This window comes from Polypterus senegalus, chromosome 12, assembly GCF_016835505.1.
Source record: "Polypterus senegalus isolate Bchr_013 chromosome 12, ASM1683550v1, whole genome shotgun sequence".
Taxonomy (NCBI): Eukaryota; Metazoa; Chordata; class Cladistia; order Polypteriformes; family Polypteridae; genus Polypterus; species Polypterus senegalus.
In genome coordinates, this window is record NC_053165.1 from 143,836,161 (window position 1) to 143,847,729 (window position 11,569).

Genomic DNA, 11,569 nt, shown 5'->3' on the forward strand with positions numbered 1-11,569 from the left:
GCTGCTTCCATCTGTGCTGTGCTGGAGTAAGAAGGTCAAAAACTGGAAGAATGAATGAATGTAAATTCTGATCCATTTGCTGTGTGACTCATCAGCTTAAAGGACATTTATGGCTGACACTTGACTGCCATCTAGTGACTACGAAGCAACATTATACAGCTTCATGCAAGAATTCACTTGGTATCTTCAAACTATAATAATATATGAGACGTATGAGCACAACGCTGGTCATGCCTGCTCCTTCACAGCACCGGGACCTGAAACACCGCCAGCACGTCAGGACCCCCTGGTTCACTTCAGCACTCCCCCCACCCCTCTTCCTTTAATTATCTATAACCTCAGCAAATTAGAGAGAGGGAAAGAACAAGCAGGAGAAAGAGCTACACTTATAACTATTTATTATAGGTAAAATAATAATCATTAACTAGGGGGCTCTGCCCCCTGCTTGCTTTGCTCATCAACCCCCGTGTGGGCGCTACGCACTAGCAACTTCACAGCTCTGCCACTTGCGTATGGAGAAGCGGATGAACAATTCAAACTATTTAACATTATAGCAAGTAAAAAAATAGAAAAAACGTAATAAATTGAAACAAAATTATGTTCCATGTTGCGTTAGAGGTATTCGTTGCGTTATTATTGATCATTCGGTTTGGCTTTGAAATTAAGACGCAAATACTTTTTAAACTTACACTTTTACTGTAAAACGTCAGTATAAACAACATTTGGAATTAACTTTTTGTCAATATCGCATCGAATTTTGATTCCGTGTTTGGACTTACATCGTGACAACACAGCGTATAACTCCCCACAAGTGAATTTCGTTTCTTTCTCTCTAATAAATAAGCTTTTTTGAATGTTTGTCCCTGTAATTTGTTTATTGTCATAGCAAAAGCTATTCTAACGGGAAACTGTAAACATTTTAATATGACTGGCATATCAAGATCTCCTTTGGTGTCTAACGTTACCCATGGAAGATGTCCTACATTACCTTTCTTGTCACCTGCTAAAATTTTACATGTCAGAATTGTTCGACCAATTTTGAATACAACTAGGGGTGGATGTCGATTTGTTTTCAATCCATTTTTTTTTGTAAAAATGTATCTATTTGTATGGAATGATTACAATAAAATTAATTAAAAAAAATTGAATACAACTAATCTTGTCCTACTGCATAGCCCATTACTCAGACATAAATTATGCAATAACATTACGAAACATCCTTCTTTCACCAGTAATTCGGCCGGTGGAAGACCGGATGGTGTTAACGGTTGCAGTTATTCTTCTGGAAATTGTAATTTGATATTTTCATCTTACGCACGATTACCACTAACTGTTTCATTATAGTCTATTGATACGCATTTAACCAATTTGCCGTGTAACCAATCGTCAGTTTTCACGTTAATTCATCTGACTTTGTTTCTCGCTGCTAGGATTGCCAGTGTACTCGTTTTTTATGCTGATGACCATTTGGGATGAAATTGTTCAGTAAGATTTGGACATAATACGTCTTCTTTTATTGAGAACTTAAAGTGAGGAAAATGTAAAAATTTTAAAGAGCTGAGAGCACAGGAACTGTGTCTGACAAAAGCAATCACACGACTGAGAGGTGAGAGGACCGTGGGGGTCTGCCATTAACCGGAAATGGTTGAGAAGAGGGTGGGGCTTAAAAAATCACAATAGTCTCGTCTCATCTCAAGATTTTCATTTATAATAGAGAGATTACATTTATATAGCGCTTTTCTTGCTATTCAAAGAGCTTGGACAGAGGGGAACCACCTCAACCACCACCATGGATGATGTAACAGCAACCATTATTGTAGCGGTAAACTCACCACAAATTAACTGTTAGTTGGGTTGATGAAGGGCTGAGAGAGATTACCAGTTACAGACAGGGGATGATTAAGGCTAGAATGGGCAAGGTCATGACTGGCAGTTTATCCAGGACATCAGAATAAGCCCTACTCTTTACAAAGCATTTTTAATGAGCACAGAGAGTCAGGCCCTCGGCTTACCTCTCATCCGCAGGATTGTGCCATTTTTACAGCACGGTGCCCCCATAGCTGCACTGGGGCATTGAGACACACACCACAGGATAAGCGCCCCCTGCTGGCCTCACCAACATCTCTTCCAGAAGCAACACAAAGTTTTCCTAGGTGGTGTTCCATCCAAGTGCAGGCCGGGCCTGAACATGCTTAGCTTCAGGTTGATGACCTGTTCTGAAGCACAGGTGATATGCCTGCTGACATTTTATTATAACTTGAGCCATACAATCTAATGGAATGCGACTTTTAAACCATGACCATACAACCAGATAATGTTAGACGTGTAGTTTCAGGTGTCGTAAAAACTTACAGCTGCTTACGATTCTTCCTGGTCAGCACATCATCTGCACTAGCCCACACAGCCTGGTCATCATCTGGTCTGCTTTCATCAGGCTGCAACATGTAACATGGCAGAGAGTGGGCAGATCTTTGAAAGCCTTTCTCTTTATTGTGCCACTGTGGTGCCAGGTATATACACACCTTCCTGGGCAATTCACTTGGAATGGAACAGTACGGAGGACAACTCGTCCCCCAGTTGCTTTGTTTAGGCAGTTTATGTCCTCCCTACTGGGGCTGGTGGGGCATCTTATAGGCTCATGTAAGTCAAGCACAGTCACTCTTGTCAAATACATGCCCCCTCTCCCCAACTCCCAAATAAACTTTACAGCCTAAGACCCTGTCCACACATACCCGGGTACTTTTTAAAACGTAGCTTTTTGTATGCATTTTGGCCTTTCGTCCTCAACCAAACTGCGTTTTAGGTCCCTGAAAACGGAGCTTTTGAAAAACTCCTTCCCGGGTAAAGATGTTTAAGAAACTCCACCTTCCCTGTTTACATGCAGACACGGGAGGTTACCTTATAACATACAAGCCACATGTGATTAAAAGTGTTAATTTATTGGCATTGTAGCAAAATGGCTGGGTAGTGGTCATGACGCCCGTATATTCGCAAATTCCACGCTAAACACACATTTGAAAACAAAAGGGGCAGATGGACGTTAACTTAAATGATACTCCTTTTGTTATCTATGCCAGTTTTGTGATCTTGACAGTGGAATTTTCCGTCAGGTGTACACATATTTGCTTTCCCTTGCGGTGATCGAACCTCAGATGCAAGGGGATGCAAAAGGGAAACAAAAGTGCATTACTTGTTAGGTAACCACCCAAATATCAGATTGCGATCGGGCCTACATGTGTAATACTCCGATCTACACTGTCAAATAAGCGAACCAGCTGCTGTGGTGGAATGTCTGAGGCTTTGCCTCAGGGAGTGACATCCAAGGTTCGATCTCCGCAAGGGGAAACAAAAGTGTGTGCACCCGATGAGCCCCAAATAGTGTGGATTGACAAACAAATTGGCCAGCAGCATGGAGAAATAACTTTGTGTCTGGCCGGTATAATATAAATGATAAATCAACAGATACAGGGAATTGTGAGTTATTCCTCCCCAATACACCAGGTGGCAGTGGAGAAACCCACAGGGGTGCTTGGAAGATGGAATCCAGAATTGCAGCCATGTCGGGGTCCCTACATACTGATAGAGGAGGTTGTTGGGGCAAGACCTCCCTTTTTCTTTAAGGCCCAGAAGTGCTTCCTGGAAGACATGGCGTGGCACTGGAAGCATTCCCAGGTCTGGCTTAAAAGAAGTCCGCTGCTTCACATTGGGAAGTCAGAGTCAGGAGGCAGTGGGCAACACTCAATGGAGGACGGAAGGAGGAAGAATTGTTTATTTTTGTGATTGTGCAACTGGTTTTTGGGAGGTTGATTGTTGGATTTGTGCTGAGGTTTAATAAGCAACTTTTATTTAAACCTACAAGTGTGCCAGGCATTATTGTGTCTAGGGTTTGGGGCTCAGTGATGTCCCCTTGTGGTCACAATTGCTGCAGTCGGCAGGATTTTCTGGCCATCTATTTAGCTGAAGACCTGCAAAATAAATCAATTGTGGCCAAAACCCAGACTTGTAATCTCACACAACCTGCACCACGCCCACACCAGTAATAGGTAGAAAATTGGGTAGGCAGTGGTAAGTGAATAGATGGGAAGGAGTCCCTTGGTCTCCGTCGGGGAGCTCACATATCATGGAAGACAGATGACCAATGTATCAGCTCCAAGTATTGGATCCCTACAGACACTTCTTCAATGAGAAAAATGACGCGGTATGTACCTTAGAAGAGGCAAAGTCTTTGAAAATAGTCGAAATAACCCTCGTGGACTCACTCTGTTGGGACGGATAACCTGTGTCAAGCCATCTTTGATATTTTTCAGCTCCCCAACGAAAAGGCCTTGAGACAGCAAGAGACCAGAGCGGCATCAACATCGAAAGATGGTGGTAAATGATTTCTCTTCCTTTTAAAATTACAAATCAGAGATTCATATTTGAGCCTCGTCGATAAAATATTCGAGATGGAGCAGACTGTCCCGATAAGGGGACTTCTGGACTCGACCTTCCATGATGCCATTGAAAACCCGACTAAGCATGCGTAAGACCGACTCTTGCTGAGAGACTCATGAAGATCAAATGTGAAAGACCAAAATGCCACCCGGAGTTGGATGAGACAAACCGAAAGTCACCTTGTTCTCTGGCAGCTAAAAGAACTCCTTCAGCTGGTAAGGACACTAAACTCTATATTAAAACTCTATATTGGAGCGAGTGGAGAGAACGCTGGCGTTGAATGTTCGCCGCTTCTCCCTCTGAGTTTTATGAGTTTTATATTACTAATTTATTATTTTACTTTTAGTTTTTAGTTTAGTTTATTGTAAAACCATACCAAACTAAAACGACAGATCCATTTCAGAAATCTGAAGAGCATCAATGTGGATGCCTTGGCCCTGGACCTTAAACTTATCTCCACTGACCCTATCAGCTCCCTCTCTGTTGCTGACCTTGTGGATTTTTACAACCAGTCTCTGAGCAGTCTCCTGGACTTCCACGCCCCCTTAACATCCAGGTCCGTCTCATTCTCGTGCTCAGCACCCTGGTACACCTGCGAACTGCAAAAAATGAAGACGGCTGGGCGTGGGCGTAGCTCAAGGTCTCTGGGCTGACTGTCCACAAACAGGCTTACAAGGAACACAAGAGGGTGTATGCAGAATCTCTGAAGGTTGCACGGTCCAGGTTCTATTCCACCATCATCAGCAACAGTTCCAGGAACCCCAAAAAACTTTTTTCAACTATAAATCACCTTCTCAAACCTCCTTCACCTGCCCACTCTGAGGCCACCGCTGAGAGGTGCAATATGCACATCAATTTCTTCAAACAAAAAGTTGATAACATCCGCTTACACCTCTCCACCACGGATATCCTGCCAAACCCCCCAACTGTCGACCTACTGTCTGAGACTGTCCAGCCCCTTTGCTCCTTCTCTGTTGCCACACGGGAAGAAGTGGAGGACGTCATCAGGAAAATGAAACCATCTACCACTTCCCTGGACCCTTTCCCCGTTTGCTGAGGGCCAACGTCTCTGCCGTCTCTCCACTTATCACCAGGATCATAAACCAGTCCCTCTTGGCTGGCCAAATTCCTACTTCACTAAAAACTGCTGTCATCAGACCTCTACTGAAAAAACCCACCCTGGATTCTGAAGTTCTCTCCAATTATAGGCCCATCTCCAATCTTCCATTTCTCTCTAAAGTTCTGGAAAAAACAGTTGCAACACAACTTCATGATCACCTCAAACTGAATAATCTTTTTGAAAAGTTTCAGTCTGGTTTCCGCCCTGGCCATAGCACCGAAACAGCCCTGGTCACGGTCACCAATGATCTTCTCATAACAGCAGATACTGGTTCCCTTCTTTACTCATCCTCCTTGACCTGAAAGCTGCTTTTGACACAATAGACCACAACATTCTCCTTCACCGCCTGAAATACACCATTGGACTCTCAGGAAATGTTCACAATTGGTTCACATCTTACCTGACTGGCAGAACTGAGCATGTCGCCCTGGGCAGCTTAAAATCTCATACCCACAATGTCACCTGTGGTGTCCCACAGGGCTCTGTGCTAGGCCCCATCCTTTTTACCATCTACATGCTCCCTCTTGGAAATGTCATTAGCAGACATGGTTTATCTTTTCATTGCTATGCTGATGACACTCAGCTTTACCTCAGGACTACCCCCACCTCCTCTACTGCTCCTCTGCCAATATCTACATTGACTACCTGCCTGGAGGAGATAGAGGCTTGGATGAGGCTCAATTTTCTTCAGCTAAACAGATCCAAAACAGAAGCCATCTTAGTTGGCACATCACACCATCTCTGCTCTTCTACCATCACCAGTATCACTTTTGCTGGCCAGAACATTCCCCTTTCCACATCCGTCACCAATTTGGGTGTTAAAATGGACCCTCAACTCACCTTTGATGCCCACATCAAACACCTCTGTAAGTCTTCCTTCTACCACCTCAAGAATATCGCTAAACTCCGACCAACTCTCATCCTGGAAGATCCAGAGGAGCTTGTCCATGCCTTTGTCTTCTCCAGGCTGGATTACTGTGATGCGCTCCTCATCGGGATTCCTGGCAAGAGTATTCAAAGACTCCGGTATATTCAGAATTGCGCTGCCAGGATCCTGATGAGGGTGCGAAAGCATGACCATATCACCCCAATCCTGAAAACCCTTCACTGGCTCCCTGTCCCACTCAGAATTGAGTACAAGGTCGTTCTCCTCACCCATCAGTGCATCTATGGACATGCCCCCCTTTACTTACAGGAACTGCTTACCCCTCATACCTCCTCACGCACTCTCCGCTCTGTACACACTAACACTCTCCAAGTCCCTAGAACCAAGCTTCGCAGTATGGGTGATAGGGCTTTTTCATCTGTGGCACCGAGACTGTGGAACGCCCTCCCTGACTATCTGGGAGCCCCACAGTCGACTGATGTTTTTAAACGGAATCTAAAAACTCATCTTTTTAGAAAGATATTTTGTTAAAGTATACATAGATTTTCTTGTTTTATTATTTTTGTTTTTACTCTGTAGCACTTTGAGATTTATAAAATACTATCAAATACCCGCGCTTCGCAGCGAAGTACTGCATTAAAATTTTTATTAAGAAGAAAATGTAACCTTTTTAAACTGTGGGACAATATGCGAATAATTATTTGTTAAGGATCTCTTTGTATACCACATTGTGAGTTCGGCCCTCCGGTTGTAACATGACCAAGCTGTGCGCTGAGCTTACTCTTGAGCATGCAACTTACAGTTGGCCATGTGAACAGTAATCTTGTCTCAAATCTCACAGCTTGGATTGCTGCTGTCATAATCGGTTTGAGTTTCATGGTTTGTTTCAATTACGACAGTATTTGCAGGATTTGTTGTATTGAAGTGACATTCGGCATCTGTCAAGCGTTGTAAGCACACAACCGGTTTCAGCGATAAAATCACATCCAGCTTTTGAGAGTTTAAACATTTATAAACATCAAAGTGTCCACTACTGAAATCATTACCTGTGAATGTAAGATGTTTAAGAGGCATTGGCGGTTGTCGAAAGGTGTAAAATATTTGGCCATTTCGGTACACTTGAAAGCGACAACTGAATAATTCAGCGGCAGCCATCAACTCACATGCAGAACAATAGGTGAAGGGCTTAAGCATTTCACTCTTATAGTGCTCCTGTGTAGTATAATTATCTCCTGTACCGTCATCAGTCCACACCTTGAACCTGTCCCAGTCATTCAATACATAAGACAGAATGTTCCTCCGGATATCAAGAGTGAGCCTGATATGGCCGTGCAATATGTAACAAAGAGAATGGGAAAGGTAGGTGGTATCTCCGGGCATGGAAACCACTCGGTAAGTGATAGTTATTTGATCGATGGTGATCATCTCAATAGACATGGTAATGGGGTTTGGAATGATAAAGGAAATGGGTACCTGAACAATGTAAAGTAAGTCTAAAATACCTATACAATAACTATAATTGTAATAAACAAACAATAAAACAGCGGAGAAGCCATGGATTCAACAAAAAGGCTGTAGTTATCAGTAGGGAGACGTGAATCCCGTGGCGAAGCAAGGAAGGCAATGTAGAGACTGGAGCGACGGACGGCCTTGTATAGGCAGGCAACCAACAACGTGGGAGGCGTTGGGATGGGGTACCCAATGCCGCCTCACACGGTGACCGAGCTACAGGCTATGGACGTATATATGTACGTAAGTAGGATTCAGTTAGCGTTGGGAACCCGTGTACCAAATTTCTTGAAGATGGGCCCATAAGTATCAAAGACTGTTGAAAGGTTCAATATGGCGGCCGACAGTGGCATCATACCACCAAAATAAGTACGTACATTGGTTTCAGTTAGTGCAGGGAAGCCGCCTATCAAATTTCGAGAAGATGGGGCCATAAATAAGAAAGTTCAACATGGCGGACGTTGTTGACCGTTATGACCATTAAGTGTAGAATTTCGAAATGAAACCTGCTTAATTGTTGTAAGTAAGCTGTAAGGAATGGGCCTGCCAAATTTCAGCCTTCTACCTACACGGGAAGTTGGAGAATTAGTGACGTTGGAAAGTTCAATATGGCAGCCGACAGTGGTGTCATACCAACGAAATAAGTACGGACATCGGTTTCCATTAAAAGTTCAATATGGCGGCCGATAGTAGCATCATACCACTGAAATAAGTACCAAATTTCAGCCTTCTACCTACACAGGAAGTTGGGGAATTAGTGACGTTGGAAAGTTCAATATGGCGGCTGACAATGGTGTCATACCACCGAAATAAGTATGTACATTGGTTTCGGTTAGCTCAGGGAAGCCGCCTACCAAATTTCCTGAAGATGGGGCCATGAATAACAAAGTTCAATATGGCGGACGTTGTTGATCGTTATGACCGTTACGCGTAGAATTTCGAAATGAAACCTGCTTAACTTTTGTAAGTAAGCTGTAAGGAATGGGCCTGCCAAATTTCAGCCTTCTACCTACACGGGAAATTGGAGAATTAGTGGTATTTGGAAAATTAAATATGGCGGCCGACAGTGGCGTCATACCACCGAAATAAGTATGTACATCGGTTTTGGTTAGCGCAGGGAAGCCGCCAACCAAATTTTGTGAAGATGGGGCCATAAATAAGAAAGTTCAACATGGCGGACGTTGTCGACCATTATCGACCGTAATGACTGTTACATGTAGAATTTCGAAATGAAACCTGCTTAACTTTTGTAAGCTGTAAGGAATAAGCCTGCCAAATTTCAGCTTTCTACCTACATGGGAAGTTGGAGAATTAGTGATGAGTCAGTCAGTCAGTCAGTGAGGGCTTTGCCTTTTATTATTATAGATGAAGTGCAATATAAATAAAATTCATTATTATTATTATAAATTATTTATAAACTGTGTTGAAGGAAATCAAAGAGACAGCAAGGGCTCCTCATGAAGTGGTAGAGAAATATATGCAGGAATAGGACTGCCGTCCAGTAATGATTTGATCAATCCCTTACATGACTTCCACTGTCCATTGTTTTAATTCCTCACTTTCTTCACTCAGTTCCCATAATCCATTATCCCGTTCATGCCTTGCAATCAACAATTGCCATTCAAACTCACCAGCTTCTCTTCCCTCCCATCTGATTTCTTTTTCCCCAAATCAAATATCATTGTAGCACTGGTTACCTTTCCTAACAATGGTAAAATAGCAATCAGTGTAGCGTGTTCTTTAAATACTGGATGGAGCTCAGAATTACATGGAGAATGAGGTGCACTGAAGAATAATGTAAAGGAAACACCCTTGCTGTTTTTCCTTCCTTTCATCCCTCTTTTTGCTCACACTCACATTCCCACTCTTTATCTGAGCTCTCATCGGTCTCAGATAAGTCACCTTGTCCATGTTTTAGGGTCTAGTCAGATCCTGTTACTACTGCCCTAACTTTTACCATGTGCGGTTTACACCCTTTTTTTTTACCTTTGCTTTCTCTGCTTTCTGTTTTAGCAGAGGGTGATCTACATGCTAGCACCTCACATTTTTCATGTCAACTGTTACATCTCTCAGTACTAAAACAATCACATATCATTCCATTTTAACTTTCAACCACACTGAATTTTCTTTCTCATATTGTTCTTCCTTATTAGCAATAATACAAGATGGCAAACCTCTTGCAACAACAGTTGTCTTTTTTATACCTGATCTCCATTTTCCTACTTTAATCATTCCAGCCTCCTTCCATTTGGTGGCACACTTGGGCTCAGCCTCAGTTTTTTGTACCTGCACAACAGGTTTCAACTTCCAAGCTTTAGACTGCTTGCCTCTGCCACTCCACAGGAAGATGGCTGCTTTTATTATGAATTTAGGCATTTCTGAGTCTACAATGTTAATCAAATAATATATGAGAAATTAGTTATGGGTTGGCCTATTTTTGCACCAGTAACCAAACACACACTCACACACACACACACCATTCCTAACTACACAAGCACTAACTATGAGTGATACCTACGCTGTTAGGCCAGAAATAAGCTTTATGCTATGCAATGTGTTTGGCTGTGGACGACATTGCTACACAAGCAGTGTACTGACTATACTTGTGCACATACTTTATGTAAATCTGGAGGAGTTCACCAGGTGGCACTACAATAAATCATCTTCTTTTTGAGGAAAATATCATTTTCAGCTATTTGTGCAGCATATTGAAGCAAAACTAAAAGACAAAAATGCCCATCAATCCATTTTTTGAACCAACTTAATTCCAATTCAGGGCTACAGGCCAGCAGAGCCTTGCAGGGCAGGAATCCCCTCTGAATTAAGTGCCAGGGCACATTCACACGACCCACCTGAGAATGAAATCAACATGAATGTCTTTGGGATTGTGGGCGATTAAATGCAACTTGACAGCAGGCAAAAGTTATCTTTTCTTTCAGTTCTTCTTTATTAAGAGTCGTGGCAAGAAGAGAGGTACAGACGCAGCCACAGCTTGCTAATCTGCACCCCAATCTACAGATAGATAGATTTTTATACCCTTTTATCTCATGATTTATAAGACAGGAAATATCCTAGTTGTCATATTTTAAAAGTTAAGCAATATCTAAGCTAGGCAACTTCTATTTATGTCCCTAAATCAAATCATAAACCAGACACCCTGCACTCATGACCTCTTTAGACTGAAAGTTCAATTTGAGGAACTTAACAGAAAAACAGCTTAGGACATCATTATGTGGCAACATATTTTTGTTAGTTCATAAATCAAACTCTCTTTACTAGCAAAGTTAAAAGTATTTCTTATGAAATTCAATTACTTAAACACACAGGGCACAAGGCACCAAGGAGAACATTCTTCTTTTACACTCCACCCTTTTGAACAGACAAAAATATGGGCTAAATAGAAGCAGAACGGGAAAGAGTAGGAGAAGAGGAAGGAGTGGGAATAGAGGAGGAAGAGAATTGGAGCATTCATTCTTCGTGTAACATATAAGCCTAAGCCATAGATGCAGTGAAATATTTGGACACAATATATCGTATCAGAGGAACAATACAGCAGGCAACAAGTAAAAGGACTAAAAAGACAACGGCAAGAGAAATAAAAACTGACATAAGCCATTGGC